We start from the raw sequence: 16,931 nt of genomic DNA on the forward strand, positions 1-16,931 counted from the left end.
TAATTCTTACTTTGGCTTCAGTGTTGCATTTAATCTTAATCGTTTAGCCTTATTCCTGCTTTCCTGTCTCTTGCTTGCAGTTGATCCCTAAAACTTTAAAAGCCGGAATCTCACATTTTTCTTAAAATGAGGAAATTCTAGAACCTAAGAAATAGCATTTAATAATCTAGTGCTTATGTCTTCACCTAAATGTTTACTTCTCAAATGCACTTTTGGTATATGAATATAATGTATAGATATTTCGATACCATGCATACGTCAGTTACTAAAATTGCCAACATAGTGGGGTTTTTATTAGGTATGGGTTTTTTTTACTTAAAATGCTAAGCAATACAGATCAATAAACTTTCAAATAAGTGGTTCGCATAATAAATAACATTTAAAATAAAGCCCAGTCAAACTTGCTTGTAAATTTATTGTCAGGTCTTTTATGGTAGATCACAGATGCTGAAAGCAGCTATCAGATTTGCTCTTCTAGAGCACCATGTCCCAAACTATGTTCCCTGAAATAGTGTTCTCTTGAGAGAAGTCAATACGTATTCTTTAGGAAAGAAATTTTCATGGTCCAGTATATTTAGGAAATGTTCAATTATTTATTATCACAGGTTTTTTGACCGTGAAGCTTCCGGGCCCTTTAATATGCTAATGTACCCCATCCCTGCATCTCTAAAAGAGGACCATAGTTTGCCCTGTGAAATGTGTGTTTTTAGAGGCACTAGGGTTACAAGGAGTAGATTTTAGGAAAGATCCTTCTGAGATATAGACTATTTTTTATTCATATGGTATGGTGCAGTTTTATTTACAAGTTGTTTTTTTTCTGTTGTAGCCTCTCCCGTTGTGGAGCACAGGCTCCGGACGTGCAGGCTTAGCGGCCATGGCTCACGGGCCCAGCCGCTCCGCGGCATGTGGGATCTTCCCAGACCAGGGCACGAACCCGTGTCCCCTGCATCGGCAGGTGGACTCTCAACCACTGCGCCACCAGGGAAACCCTACAAGTTTAGGGTTTTTTTAACTTTTTTATCCCACCCTTGATAAAAAGTTAATGCAAAATACTGAGGAAATTATTACTCTAAAATTGTACTTTCTCAGAAATTTGTTCTCAACCTACTCAATATTAATGGACAGAAAATAGAAATAAGAGACTTTACCACTAGGTGGTGATAAACATTGCCACTCAAAAACAAAGTGCAGCATTCCAATGTTATCTAAGGCACTGAGCCTGAAATGATAGAATTTGTATTGTCTAGAGCAGTGGTTCTTAAGCTTCAGTGTCTATAAGAGTCACCTCAGGTGTTTGTTTGAAATGCACTGATTCTATAGGTTTGAGGTGAGTTTTTCAACAAGCTCCCTAAGTGATTCTGATACGGTAGTCATTGGCATTGACTTTGTGGTTCACTGACCTAAAGAGATTCTATGTGTTGGACCTTAGGTTGGACTGTTGTAAAAGTAAGACACAGAAGTTTCCAAGTCGTTTACCTTGAGCATTATTTAATAGAATTAAGCATCTGCTTTCCCTCAATTTAATATCAGTAAGTATTAATTACAATAAGAAATTGAAAAACACAAGTAGTCTTACAAATAGCAAAATGTCAGGCCAACTTTTTCCTGTTGGCAAATGTTTTTTGATGTTTATAAAGGATGGTAATTATTTGCTTTATGCCATTGAAAGCTCCTACCTAATTTTATTTTTTATTTACATTTATTTTGAAGTGAATTATGTTAATAAGTTTTCAGATTTTGTCTCTAAAGAAGTGCATATAGGTACATGTCATTCTTTTTAAATGACAAAAGAGCATGAAGGTGATATAATTATCATCAGTGTCTAAAAAACTGAAATGGAATATTCACAAGGGTACAGAAATTGTGTATGTGTATGTGAGTATTCTTGCAGTCCTAAAGTGAATCTTCTTATAAAATGAATGCTTTTTTGGTGCACCCCAAAATTCTGTTGATTTGTAAGTGCAGTTTACCTGTCAGTAACTTGTTATGAATGAGTAAAACTAAAAATCAGTAAAGGCAAAAACAAATGAAATGTTTATATAGCCTTTTCACCCAGCAGTACAGCCACACGCAAGTTTTATTTCTTCCGTATGTGGATGGTAAGCTCTATTAAAAATCGTGGCAGTTAATTTTTACATATGATTTCAGTAAAGAGAGAAAACATAAAGGTCATCCTTATTAGATAAGAAGTTCCATTTTAATATCTGAATTCTAATAAATGGATTGCATTATTTCCTTTTCTAGAAACAGTAACTCAAGAACAATGGATCCTGGGAACCAAAGGTATGGTATTGCTAGGGGGTCAAACAGAAATATTTAGTTAAAATATGAAATTGCAGTTCATTCATTACAATGAACATGCTTTATTTAATTAGAAGAGACTTGTCCTCAGGAGAATATGCAGTTCCCACTAAAGTTTGAGAAAGTTACCCTGTGAAAATCCATTTGAGTGGTTATCACAGGAAAGGGAGTCCAATGACTGTCGTATATGAATTGCAGCCATTATCTAGACGTCTAGGTCCATGTGAGCTAGCTGACCAAGGCTACGACTACTGTGGCACCCTAGAGACTGCCTTTCTGACCACACTGCTGCAGAAGTGGTAGAAGGAAGTCCTCAGGAGACTGTTTAAGCAAAGTTATTTGTATTGGAGATAACAAAAATCAGGAATGTGTGAAAAGGCAAATACTGTTTTCCACAAACATTGGGAAAATATTGAGCACAGTAGGATAATCAAAGTGCTTACTCACAGATACTCCTATGAATCTACATTCTGAGTTTTCCTACCTTTCTTTCTGTTTCTGATTTTGTAGGTAAATGGTGTTACTACTAATTTTCTTGCTCATATATTGTTTTCCAATGTCAGTAATACACAGGTCACAGCATTCATTAGCACAGAGTTCTTAGGGATTTTGTTTCTTCTGTTATTTTTGTGGGGTTTTTTAACTCTAAAAGAAGAGATTTTAAGTCATCTAATTAAAGTTATCTACTGATTTACTGGAATATCTGATATATAAAAGTACATAATTTTCCTTTCACCATCAACAAATCTGTCTGTTGTATTGGTTTTGGGCCCTAGAAGTTAGTTTTTGCATTCTTTTATTATTGATCCATTAGCACAAAAAACTTTCTTCCTCTTTCCCATTAGTACATTAGTAACTTAAGAAATTTAAATGTCCATGTGACATTGGGGGAAGGTACAGAAGGGCTCGCAGTTTGTTACTTGTAGGACTGACTTCAGGAGGAGTCTGTAGTAGTTGATGAGAGCGCTGGGACGGACTGACCTGCTTCGGCAGTGTCAAAATTGGACCAACAATGGCAAAGAAAAAGTACACTTGGAGAGAGCACCCACCTTTTCTTTACCATCACAAACTCCTGTGTGGGTTCATCTCCCATTACTACCATCTTGGCTTAATCCCTTCATCAGAAACTCCTAGCAGGGCTCATTTTCTACCACTTTTACCCTAAATCTGGGAACTGTAAGCACTGTAATGTAGTCCCATCTTTCACCAGCCCAGTCTCATTTCACTGCAGTAACTCAAAGAAAGTATTTCATAAAAAAGAATGGAAGTAGATCTCACATCATCCTGCAAGATTAGCAGTGTGCCTGGAAATACCCAGCTTCCCTTTAATAGCTTTCAGTTACTTGTAATGTAGGAATGTATCACGTCTTCTAGGTCTTGTTAATATTGTTATTCTTCAGTTCTCCTAAGAGCATATTTCACATATGGTATCAACATTGCCTTTTTGGACCTGTTTTCTCATCTAGAAAATAGAAGATAATAAAGGCTGTGTAAACAAACACTTGCAACCCCCTTCTCCCAGTTTTCTGTAAAAATACCCATGAAAACACTTAAGTAAAAAAGAAAAATTGGTATCATTCATAGAAACTTAGATAAGAATAGTAGATACTAGAAAAAATTTTTACTAAATAAAGCAGTAAGGTGTGGGGTTTTTTTTTAAATGACTGACTCAAATTCCACATGGAAATAACTTGTCCTGTAAAACAAGATGATACCTTAGCTTCCCACCTTTTAACACAATTAACATATGTATAAGAAGGCTGGACTAATAATTTGAGACAGCTATTGAGAGTCCCATCAGAAAAGGCTTTCATTCTGCATTTCTTAACTAGTGGCACTGAAGCTGCACTATCTTGGAGTTGTGGTTCCAAGAGAACCACAACTGGCATTCACCTTGGGGTGGGGAGGGTCATAAAAGAGATCCCACCTATGACCACAAGAGAAATGCTGAATTACAAAGGCAGCATTAGCAACCCAAAAAGATCTTTTAGCTTCTGCCCATCGGCAGATTTAGAATACTTACAGCAGGATTTTTTTTAAGTATTCTTTCCAGCCTCTGCCCTAAGAACTTTGGTCTTATTGCCAGGAAATCCCTTACCCTCTTCCACCCTACGGCTAGATCTGATGGACGTCCTCAGATTTCCTGGAGGAATGAAATGTGTCTGACATTTCTGACCATGTGCTTGATATTATATCAGCACTTGAGTGGACTGTAAAAGAGCTAAAAGCAATCCTCAGAGTCTGCCAATTCTGAAATCAGCCTAGCTAAATCTGTCCTCGTTGAGAAATGGGCAAGAGATTTGACCTACTGGCACTTCACAAAAGAAGGCCAAGAAGCAATTGCAATTTCTTTCTTTTTTTTTCCTTTCTTTTTTCTTTTTTTTTTCTTCTATTTTTTTCTTTTTTTTCTTTTGGCAGAGGAAGGGAGGATTGGGTAAATTCCTTAGCTTTTATAAAGAAACATTAAAACATTATGTTTTTTACTTTGACTGTTAATGTAAGTTGAAGAATCTTTTTTAAATCTGTTAAATGCTCAATAATATTAGTCATCAAGGAAATGCACATTAAAACTACAGTAAGATACCCTTACACTGGTAAAAACAGCAAAAATTAAGATATCAACAATACCAGGTGTTGGTGAGAGTGTGGAGCAACAGGATCTCTCATAAACTGCTTTGGAAATATTTGACAAATACCTGTTAATGTTAAAACGTGCCTCTACACTCAGCTCAGCAGTTCCACTTCTAAGCATGTATCCAAAAGAGATAAGAAAATATGTGTACAAAAAAAACATACAAGCATTACTGGTAATAGCCTCAAAGTGGAAACAACCCCAGTGTCCATCAACAGAATGGATACAGTGAAGTACAGGAAATGAGCTAACTCTTGCTACATGTAACAATTTGGATGAATATCATAACCGTGTTGACAGATCAGCCAACAAAAGAAAATGCTGTATGATTCCCACTTAGGAAAGGGTTCAGAAACAAAACCTAGGCAGAATTGAATGGGGAAGAGTCACAAAGGGATGAACAGGGCTTATGGTGTACTGGTAATCTTGTCTTTCCTGACCAGTGTGGTGATAACTTTTTGAATTGTGCTTTTTATAGTTTATGCATTTTTTTGTATTTGTCTTATTTAAAGTTTTGGTTTCTTAATGCATTAAGCAGTATCAACATGAGGCTAATGGGACAGACACTCCTGCAGTGTGAGAGAAGAGCAATATCCTAAGGCATTTAAAAGAAAGGGCTTTCTGTATGCATCCAGTTCATTTAAAGCAAGGAAGTATTAGAAAATATCTGCTTCAGCTCCTGCTCTGGTACAACAGGGCATGACAAGGACAAGGACATGAGAAGAGTAAGAGAGGAAAGGAAAGAGAGGAGCTAAATTAAAAGTTGTGTCAGAAACAGCAAATAGTCACAGATTAAAGACAATCTAACCCATAATGAAGAACGATGAATATCAAACTGCTTTCAGAACGCTATGGGCTCTCATGAACCAACAAAGGGAAGACAGAAGAGTTCCCCCAACTTGTTCATCAACCAGAATTAAAGCTGCCTTCATCAGTGTTATCTACTGTGCTTAATAAGCTCTCCTTTAAGGGATTCTGCAACTTAAATAAGTTACAATGAATCAAAAGCACCCTCAGATGAATATAGTGAGAGAAAAGGTGGAGATTTAAAAGGCTGATTATGAAGGTTTATCCTTTGAATAATAGATGTTCCCAAAGAAGATGACAAGACAAATTAAACAATAAATAGCTTTAGTAGAAGAAACCTTGATTTTAAAAAGTGCTCAAGTCTGAAGATCCTCTTCTGTACAATAGATGCCAGCTGGAATGGAGCAGTGTCTGCAAAGTTGTGTAGTTGAGGATTTCTCTACTCATCCAGATGTGAAAGTAACAGAAAAGGATTCTGTGATGTGCAGCATACTACTCATTTTCCCTTTATAGAAAAAAACTACTTGAATATAATCAGTACACTACCAGAATGAATCAAAATTCAGAGTAAAAGAATGAGGAGAGAAAGACCAGTCGGTGAGTATTGAAATCTGCAGCTTTTAGAGTAATACAGATAATTATTGTAAATGTAATGCTTAAAGCAAGAGATTTATTAAATTATTTCAAAATCTTTAAGTGAGGTTTATTACCTCAGATTAAGTTAATGAAGGCTAAGAAGGGATGGCAATTTCTTTTTGGGGGGATGAAGTGAAAAGTAAAATTCTTTTGTAAAGAAAAATTAAAACTCTGTTTTTTACTTGGAAAGTTAAGTGTAAGTTTAACAATCTTGTGAAATCTGTCAAGGTGGATAACAATAAAATTAATAACAGAATGTCTCCTGTCCAAATCCTTGAAAAAGACATAAATGAAACTATATATGAAAGTCAAAAGAAAAAGGGAAAGCACTTAAGATTAAAACTGTTTAGCTTGTTTAAATTCAAAAACAAAATGAAATAATTAGCCTCTTCCAAGAGACTTACCTTTAAATCAAATTCTGTCACACACACTTAACACAAAAAGCATCTCAGTGCAATTTACGGGAGAAAGTATAAGGCTGTATAACAGTAGCACATTCACTAATAAAATTAGGATCAGTAGTGAAGACAACAAACCTTAACGTTTATATGCAGGATAATATAGGATTAAAATTTAGAAGTACAAAGGCCTTTAAAATGGTGTAGAGATTTGTGCTGAAGGCTTTAGCACAACGGTCTGTGAATTGTAACATGAATCAAATAGAAGGGAGAAATTACCCTTAAAAAGTGAGGCAGAGAAAAAAAGCAAAATTAATATGTATGGAAAAGAGAATCTAACTTTTTCTCAAATAGAATAGTTTACAATTCGATCAGATAGTGATATTGAATGACAAAGGCAGCAGGATTAAAAACAAAACAGGAAGAAATCCTCAAACTTGTTCTTTTCAGCCTCTTTATCCTAAAGACAAATTGCAAGGAAATCACTTACCCTTTTCTACCCTAAGCCTAGATCCTTTAAACTAACTTGAATTTCCTGGAGGAATGAAATGGGTCAGCATTTGGTGCCCACATGCTGGACTTTACATCAGCATGAGTGGAGTGTAAAAGCTGAAAGCAATCCTTGGAGCCTGAAAATTCCCCTAAAGTGCATGTTAAAGAGCAGTCGTTATACAGGTCCTGTTCTTTGACCACAAGATAATAAACCCAGAAAATAATAAAAGCAGAATTACCTGGAAAATAATTTTAAAAAGCTATTCTAAGCAGCTTCTTTTGTCAAGAAAAAGGCAGTAAAATACAGTGAAAACAAAATGGCAAAAATAGAGATGTGTTCAAAGCAATGCTGAAAAACCATAGCCATTGCACAGAGAGAATGAATGAATGAAACATGCAGCACTCGAAACAAAAGTAACATAAAGGTAGGATTAACCTTACCTTGACACCAAAACTTAAAGATAATATCAAAGCTATAGATTCTGAGTTCGCCCAGGAATATGGATGCAAACCTAAAAATTTTAGAAAGTACAAATAATATGTCCAAAGAACAATTCACCATTGCCGAGTAGGGTTTATCCTTTGATGAAAAAGCAGCTCACATTAAGAAAAACCTGTTACTATAATACACATTTTAACAGGGCCATAATGAGATCTGTTTGACCAATTGGCTGCTTGTCCATTCTTGTGATCATACAAATGCCATAGACTTTAGAGTATGCATGGTTTACTTGAAACAGTCACTGGCTGGAGGCGTGGGATTAGCCTGAATTATTTAAATAAATCTGTGCGTAACCCTCATCCCCAACTACATGATTCCTGTATAATGGGGTGGCACAGAATGGATATTGGTGAAGCAATGAAAATGTCTAAGACTGTTTCTTAGGAAAACAGCTAAATTTATTGAGCCCTTATTGTTTTCCCGGTTAATTGTTTTACACACATCTCAAAACCTGTGAAGTAGGTACTATTATTCCTGTTTTACAGAAAGGAAGCTAAAGTACATTCAAAGAAATGTAACTTGCCCAAGAACACACAGCCAGCAAGTGGGGAAGCTGGGCTTCATATACAAACAGTCATAATTGAAACCCATGCTCTTAACCTCTACACTTAAGTATCAATGGCTATAACAAAGAATTCAGAAACTACCACACACACAAATTGAATATTATGCAGCAACAGCAAATCCTTCCAAAACTATGGGAGAGCATGGGAATAATGCTTACTATTTAGTGAAAGCAGCAGGAAACAAAATTGTATATATAGTGTGGTTTAAAATTTTTTTAGCTAGAATGAGTTTGAAAAGAACCCAACATGTGTATGTTTGCTTTTCACTATTGCCCCCCCTTTTTTAATCTAAAACGTATACTGTACTGTATCCCCTATAAGATCATAAGCTTTTGTAAGCAAATCTCTGTCTTTGTAACATCAAACCCAGCTATCCTCTTTAGATATAATGGGCACAAAATTTTTATCCAGGTGGAATACAACATAAAGGATTCCTATGTATGTCTCCTACTACAGAGATTCTGTAAACAAGTCCCTATTCTCTACAAATATTTTAATAAATTGTTCAGATGCCTCTTTACAAGCTGGAGCCCTACTTATTAGGCTCATTTTAAAAGGTTTTGCTAATTTTAATTTCAATTTTATGTTTTTGTTGTTTTTTACAATCCTATTAAAGACTAAATCATAGTCTACGTACAAATCTCAGTGGTATTGAAAAATAATAGCATATATTGAACTGTACATCGCTACTGTTCTAAGCACTGTAAACATTTTCACATTTAAATATCATAACAATTCTATAAAATTAATACTGTGAGGCATAGGGAGATTAAATGACTTCTGCCAGCACACAGCAAGTAAATAATGGAGCTGGGATTCACACTTCAGGAAGTCCAACTCCATGGTCTCATTTAAGTTTACTACTTAATTCAACCACTGTTCTTTGTTTAAGAACGAAGTATAAAATTTTTATCATATAAATAAAGCATGTAATAGAGAATTTTATTCCATTGTATGACCCCTTGAGAGAGTGGGGTGGAAAAAAAAGAAAAGCCTAACTGACATGAAGAAAGCAAGAGAGTAAAGGATTACAGATAGTAGGATAAAGAGAATGACTCAGTGGTTTGGGGGTCAAAGACTTTGTTCCTTTTTCACCTTGGTTGTATAGGTTTATCTTAAAATATATTGAGTAATACATACTGATGAGTGTCAAGGGACACAATGGTGAGGAGAAGAAAAAAGTTTCCTTGCACTTATGTAGCTCAGTCTAATTATGATGTATTTTGAAAAAGTGACGTAACGTGGGATCAGCTGCCATTTGGGTAAGGCAGGCTGGTTCCTTCCAAACTTACCACTTTCAAAGGATTTGCCAGAACAGAATTCGCCTTTTCACTCCCCCTTAATTTGTCCACACTTAATTCTCTTTTTTTGTTTGTTTTACTGGATCAGTTTGTTTAGTTTTGGAGGTTAAAATTACAATGTAGTGCACAAATCATAAATGTAAGATTCAATAAATTTTGACAAATGCATACATTCTTATAACCCACTGTTAGAGACTGTTTCCATGGGTCCCTTACGAGTCTCCATTTCTTGCAAGCAGGGATACAGTCTCTTTTCAGGAATGTTTATATAGCGAACAGGCTTGGAAGACAGTGTCTCCTAGAGCAGAAGGCAAGTTTGTTTACTGTCTTGTATAGTAAAGATAATGTCTCCTTCCAGGGCAAAGGACAGGCAGACTTATTGCCCTTTATAAAAGATTTAGGTTCCCTAAGCTTGAGGTTCCTCAGTACTGTCAGAAACTTAACTATGTGTACAGCATCCATCTGGGCCCCTCATTGTCACCCCCTGTTAAGGCTTAGGAGGCAAGAGGAACCAGTGCAGACATGGAGCTCAGACTGCTTATTGTGCTGGGGATAATTAAGTCCTTTACCTGTAACCCAGGATCTTTGTGTTTTTGCCAACATCTGTGAGTCTGTGGCAGGTTAACTTGTTATCTTGCAAACAGGGTAAAATCTCAGACCCTTCAGAGTTCTTAACAACCACACTCCAAAATACAGGTCATTTCCGTTGGAGCAGCATGTTCCCACATGCCACTTTCCAATCAGTCTCACAAGAGATGATCCTCTTTCTGATTGTTACCACAGTAGATAGTTTTGCCTTTTCTGGAGCATCACGTTCATGGAATTATAATATATCTGCTTTTGTGTTTATCTGCTTTACTCAGCATAACATCTGTGAGATTCATCCATGCTTTTGTGTATATCAGTGATTCATTCCTTTTCATGGCCGAGTAGCTTTCCATTATAAGACTAGCCCTCAATTTATCCATTCTCCTGTCGATGGGTATTTGGGTTGTTTTCAGTTTGGAGAATAAATTTGTTGTAAATATTCACATATTTAGGAACATTTTCTTGTATACAGGACATTAAGAATAAGTCATTGTAGAGACTCTGAATTCTATTATCTTCTTCTGAAGAGTGTTTGTTTTTGTTATAACAGGCAATGAATTTGTCTAGACTCAAATTTCCAGCTCTTTTGCAGTGGACAGCAGCTGATGTTTCTCTCACAGCTTTCAGCCTTCCAGCTGTTGTTTCCCACCAGGCACGTTATGGTCTCCCCTGCACAAGCATAGCCAAAGGAGTCAGCCAAAAATTTGGGTGAGGTTTATCACGGATTTTGAGACTCTGTGTTTTGTAGCTGTTTCCTTTCTTGGGTGTCTTCCCTCACTTCAAAGTTGCTTGGTCATCCTTAAACTCTGCCTATTGATGCTTCAAGCCAGTAGGACTGCCCTTTTCTGAGTACTAGCATCCCTGCACTCAGGAGGACATGAGAGTACCCTCAGGCAAAAAGCTTTATAAACAAATCTATGGGGCTTCCCTGGTGGCACAGTGGTTGAGAGTCCGCCTGCCGATGCAGGGGATGTGGGTTCGTGCCCTGGTCCGGGAAGATCCCACATGCCGCGGAGCGGCTGGGCCCGTGAGCCATGGCCACTGGGCCTGCGCGTCCGGAGCCTGTGCTCCGCAACGGGAGAGGCCACAACAGTGAGAGGCCCGCGTACCGCAAAAAAAAAAAAAAATCTATGGTTTCCTCTCTTCAAAATGTTTACTCCCCTCAGTTTCTGCCTGCTTTTGGTCATTCTCCAGTGCCTTCAAATAGTTGTTTTTTTAATATGTTGCCCAGAGTTTATAGTTATTACAGGACACTTAGTCTGATAAAAGCTTCCCTGCCATTTCTAGAAAGAGAACTCTGCCTAGTCTATCTTTATCCCTCTATTTCAAAACTTCTGTGTCATTTTACTTTGGATGTGTCTCTTATAAGCAACATGTAGCTGGATTTTTTTTTTAGGGAATTTGATTCTGTTTGCTATGCAGTATGTCAGTTTAATCCAATTACATTTATTGTGATTAATGACATTTGGATTTAATTTTTACCATTTTGCATTCTGTTTCCCACTATTTCCATAAGCTTCTTTAGTTCTGGTCTTCTGCTAGATTCAGAAGATTTTCTCTATTTCCCTACCCCTTTATGTTTTCCTTATTTGGAAGTTATATTTCTCTACCTTAGTGGCCACCCTTAAGTTTTCTACATATACATCTATAAAATTTTTACCAAATTTAAAGTTATTCAGTATTTCTATCTTTTTTCCAAACAGGAAACAACATTAGTTCATTTTATTTACCCATTAGCAGATTTTTGTCTTCACTTTTATTGTTGTCTAAGAACTTAGCATAAACTTTCTTATCCTAAATTTTAAAAAAATCAATATTCAAATATGCCAAAGTATTTTGTGCTCACCATTTTTTTGTAACAATTTTATTGAGCTATAATTCACATACTATAAAGTCACCATTGTTTCGTGCCTCTAACTTCTTTCCCTTGGATTCACTTTTCTTCTTGCAACCTTTAGTGGTTAGTCCATGAGATGTGTTAAGGGATTTTGTTTTGTTTTTGTGTGAAAATGTCTTTATTTTTGCTTTTACTCTTTGGATAATAGCTTTTGGTTGAGTGTAGAATTAAGTATTTTTTTTCCTCTTTACTAACTACTTTTAAGATTTTTCTCTATATTTTCCCAGTTTTATTGAGAAATAATTGGCATACATCACTGTGTAAATTTAATATGTCCTGCATGATGGTTTGATTTGCTTTATTTTTGATATCCTGAAATTTACCATGATGTGTCTAGGTATGAATTTATATTTATCCTGCTTGGTACAGAGTGTACCTTTAATCTAAGGGGTTATTCTTCAGTTTTGGAAATTGAATCCTTCAAATATTGCTTCTTTGTAATTTCTCTATTTCCTTCTTTTGGAAGTTTCACTAGATAGTTAGAGTCTCTCAATCTGTGTCACTAATTTTCTCATTCTTATTTTTAAAAATCTCTTTCTGTTGCATTTTGGAGTAATTTTTCTGTAATGCCTTCTATTACAGTAATCCTTTCTGATAGTATACAGTCTAGAATGACCATTAAGTTTTTTATTTCAATAGGTATGTTTTTCTAATTTTTTTACTCTTTCTACCTATTATTGAACATGTCTGATTTTGTTTCATAATGTCTTATTCTTTTTTAAAAATGTATTTATTGGGACTTCCTTGGTGATCCAGTGGGTAAGACTCTGCGCTCCCAATGCAGGGGGCCTGGGTTCGATACCTGGTCTTGGAACTAGATCCCACATGCATGCCGCAACTAAGCATTCTCATGCCACAATGGAGATCCTGCGTGCCACAATGGAGATCCTGTGTGCCACAACTAAGATCCGGCACAGCAAAAATAAATAATTTTTTTTAATGTATGGATTGCTTCATCTCTTTGAGGATATGAAACTTTTTTTCTTGTCCTCTTATTTCAGTTTAATCTGGAGCAAATCATTGTTCTAATTATTGATTATGTGACAGTGCTTCTTAATGGTAGATTTCTTCATATGGTTTGGAACTTTGATTTTCGGGTTCGTTTAGAGTGGGAAAGGGTGGTTTTGTTACCCACATCTCCCTATCTAAGGATTTTGCACTTGGCCAACAAGCTCCGAGGTTCTCCAATCTCAAACCAGATCTTACATTGACAATTTGAGATTTCTCCCCTGTTTTCATTAGTTACTACCAACATAACCTCAAAATCTCAGTTGTACACAGCAATAAGCATTTTTTTTGCTCACAAGTCTGTGGGGTAGCTCTGATTCAAACTGCAGGTCTGTGGTCAGCTGGGGCAGTTCCAGGTGTGTTCATTGTTGAGCCCAGCCTGAGGGAGAAGCAGATCTCTAGGGGAAGCTCATCTCATGATAAAGGCAAGAACACAAGAGGGCAAGACCCATTGTGCAAGCATTTCAAGCCCCTGCTTATATAACATCGACAAATATCTCATTGGCCAAAGCAAGTTCCATAGTTGAGCCCAAAATCAAGGAGCTGGTAAGCATACTCTGGCTTTCGTGGGAGGAAGTTCAAAGTTACAAGGCAGTTTATATCTGCTGCACAGCAAAACAGACTCACCCTTATCCCAAGATCCCCAACAGCTTCATCCAATCATGGCCTCAGGATCAAAATCCAAAATCTTATGATATATATCAGATTTGAATGTGATTCTCCTTTGTCTGGAAAACTATGAACTAAAGTGTGTGTGAGTGTGTGTAATCTTCCTCCCACCCCCTGCCCTTACCCAACATGGAATGATGGAACAAGGGTATGTTAGCTGTATTTAACACTCCTAATCAAAAACGGGAAGATCAGAAGGCATTAGCATTCACTTCTTCTGAAATACCCTAGGGACAATGTTGCCAGGTCCCCCTACTCTGAGAGTAAGGAATTTTCCTTGGTTAGACTGTAATTCTGCTCCCTGGTAGTGGGTCTCCAGTCTGTTGTTCTCCACTACTCTTGGTTTCACCCTCCCGGAAAGACTAGATTTCTGCCATCCTCCTTGGTCACTTCCAGAGAGCACATTGGAGAATATGCCCCTTTTCATGCTAAGAAGCTTTCTCAGCCACTTCCTGCCTGTAAAGTGTTGTTGGCTCAAAGGTCTTTTTATATCTCAGTCTCATCCCCTTTTAGTCCTAGCTGGTAGTTTGTTTGCCAATACAGCTCTCTCAAAAGCATGGATTTTCCATGTATTTGATTTCAGTAAACTCTATTTGACAAAAACATACCCACAATTCTTTTGGGGACATGCCTCTCATACTATATTATGAGGAACTTCCACCCCTTAGGCTTCTGAGGGACCCTACCCTTAAGCTTTCTAGAGACTCCTTTGTCCAGCTGAGAGAAACTTCCAGGCATCACCTTCTTTCAGATGTCTTAGTAAAGGAAGTTATAGCTATGCCCTTAATTACATTTTCCCCCAAGCTGAATCAGACTCTTAGTGGCTGGAAATAAAGAGTTTTATTTTCCAAATAAGCAATTTCTGTGCTGTTTAAATCCCCCTAAATTCTTCTTGCAAGCTGGCAGGTTTTTTTTCTGAATGTATCTCTCATAGCACCTTATAAAATGGAAATAAAAGTAACTTGCTCATGCTTTCAACATAAGCCTAGAAACCATTCTACTATTTTCATGTTACTACAAATACAGGTTGACACTTTTACCAAATACAGGTTGACACTTTTCCAGCTTCTGTAATGGTTTCCTTGCCATCTGCCACCTGTTCCCTAGCTAATACCATGTATTTTAGGTTCTTGTTACAGTAGCATCCCAGGATTAGATTTTCCCTAGCAGCTAGCTATTGCTGCATAACAAACAACCACAAAATCTCAGTGACACATAACAATAAGCTTTTAATTCTCTCGTGGGTCTGCAGGTCAGCTAGAGCAGCTTCAGGTAGCAATGACTGAAACAGCTCTGTACCACATCACAGGTCTGTGGGCAAGTAGAGCAGTTCTGGTCCTCAAATATCCACACTGGGGCCCAGGTTGAAGGGTAGTGGCTACTCTGGGGAAAACTCTTTTCACTGAGGTGACAGAAGTACAAGTGGGTAAGCCCCATTAGACAAACATATCTCAAGCCCCTGCTTTCATCACATCTACTAAGGTCCCCCTGGCCAAAGCAAGCCCCATAGCTGAGCCCAAAGTCAAAGCGTGGAAAATTATGCTACCTTTTTTTTGTAAAGAACTTCAAAGCTAGAATAGTACAAGATGCGGGTACAGGGAGGGGAGAAGCATTGAGGCTGATAACTTATCACGTCCTGCATGGTAATATGTGAAATACTGGTTGCCAGGCTGCACTTCTGTCCTGCTTTGAGAAAAATGCAGTTTCTCCTAAAGCTGTAGTTCCAGGCCGTACTCAACAGCAGGTTTTTTTTTTTTTTTTTTTTTTTTTTTTTCTTTTTGCGTTACCCGGGCCTCCCGGGCCTCTTACTGTTGTGGCCTCTCCCGTTGCGGAGCACAGGCTCCGGACGCGCAGGCTCAGCGGCCATGGTTCATGGGCCCAGCCGCTCCGCGGCATGTGGGATCCTCCCTGACCGGGGCATGAACCCACGTCCCCTGCATCGGCAGGCGGACTCTCAACCACTGCGCCACCAGGGAAGCCCCCCTCGTACTTTCTTAATTGAATTTCTTTTTTCTTCTTGGTTCACAGAAATGTTTGTCTTACTGAACGAAGTTGTGTCTTTTTCTTTTCTAAGCTTGTGTTGTTTTTTTTTCTTTCTTTCATATGTATCATAGCCATGGATTTAGAGCAGGGGGATATCTTGAACCTTGAACTTTAAACAACATTGCTACCCAAAGCCCTAGAATCATATATGAAGGTTCTCTTTTATTTTCTGTGGTGGTCTTTAAACATAAAATTTGTTTTAACACCTCTTGGAACTTAAGTATGCCTAAATTTAGTACATTACAAAAAAAAATAACCAGTTTCTTGAAAGATAGACATAAATATTCAAATTCAGTACATTTAAAAAAATGATCAGGCAAATTATACAAAACAAAGATAGAAAATAGTCCTCTATTCTTGCCAATAAGTCTGATTATTAAAACAAACTACTTTCAAATGTATATATTAAGTATTAATATATTTTATCACAACCTGGTAATCCCATTCTCCTCTTATCCAAACTTTCATCTCTTGTTTTTTGACTTTTTATTATGTAGAACATTATGGAAAATTTCAAATATATAATATATACGGAATAGTATAATAATCTCTATGTACCCATAACTGAGCTTCATAATTATTAATCATGGTAAATCTTGTTTCATTTATAGCAGGGGTTGGGAAACTATGACCTACATATTAAATCCAGCTTACCAGCTATTCTTATGAATAAAGGTTTATTAGAACACAGCCATGCCATTTTGTGTACATGTTGTCTATGCCTGCTTTCATGCTACAATAGCAGAGATGAGTAGTTACAGCAGAGATTGTATGGCCTGCAAAGCCTAAAATATTTATTATCTAGCAATTTACAAAAAAAAAAAGTTTGCTGACCTCTGAACTGTACTCTCATCCACTTCCCTCAGCAAAAATATCTTTCACATTTCATTTTAAAATATGTCAGGGAAGCCCTGGTGGCGCAGTGGTTGAGAGTCCGCCTGCCGATGCAGGGGACACGTGTTCGTGCCCCGGTCCGGGAAGATCCCACATGCCGCAGAGTGGTTAGGCCCGTGAGCCATGGCCGCTGAGCCTGCGCGTCCAGAGCCTATGCTCTGCAACGGGAGAGGCCACAACAGTGAGAGGCCTGTGTA

The sequence above is a fragment of the Lipotes vexillifer genome, unplaced genomic scaffold, assembly GCF_000442215.2.
Source record: "Lipotes vexillifer unplaced genomic scaffold, Lipotes_vexillifer_v1.1 scaffold29, whole genome shotgun sequence".
Taxonomy (NCBI): domain Eukaryota; kingdom Metazoa; phylum Chordata; class Mammalia; order Artiodactyla; family Lipotidae; genus Lipotes; species Lipotes vexillifer.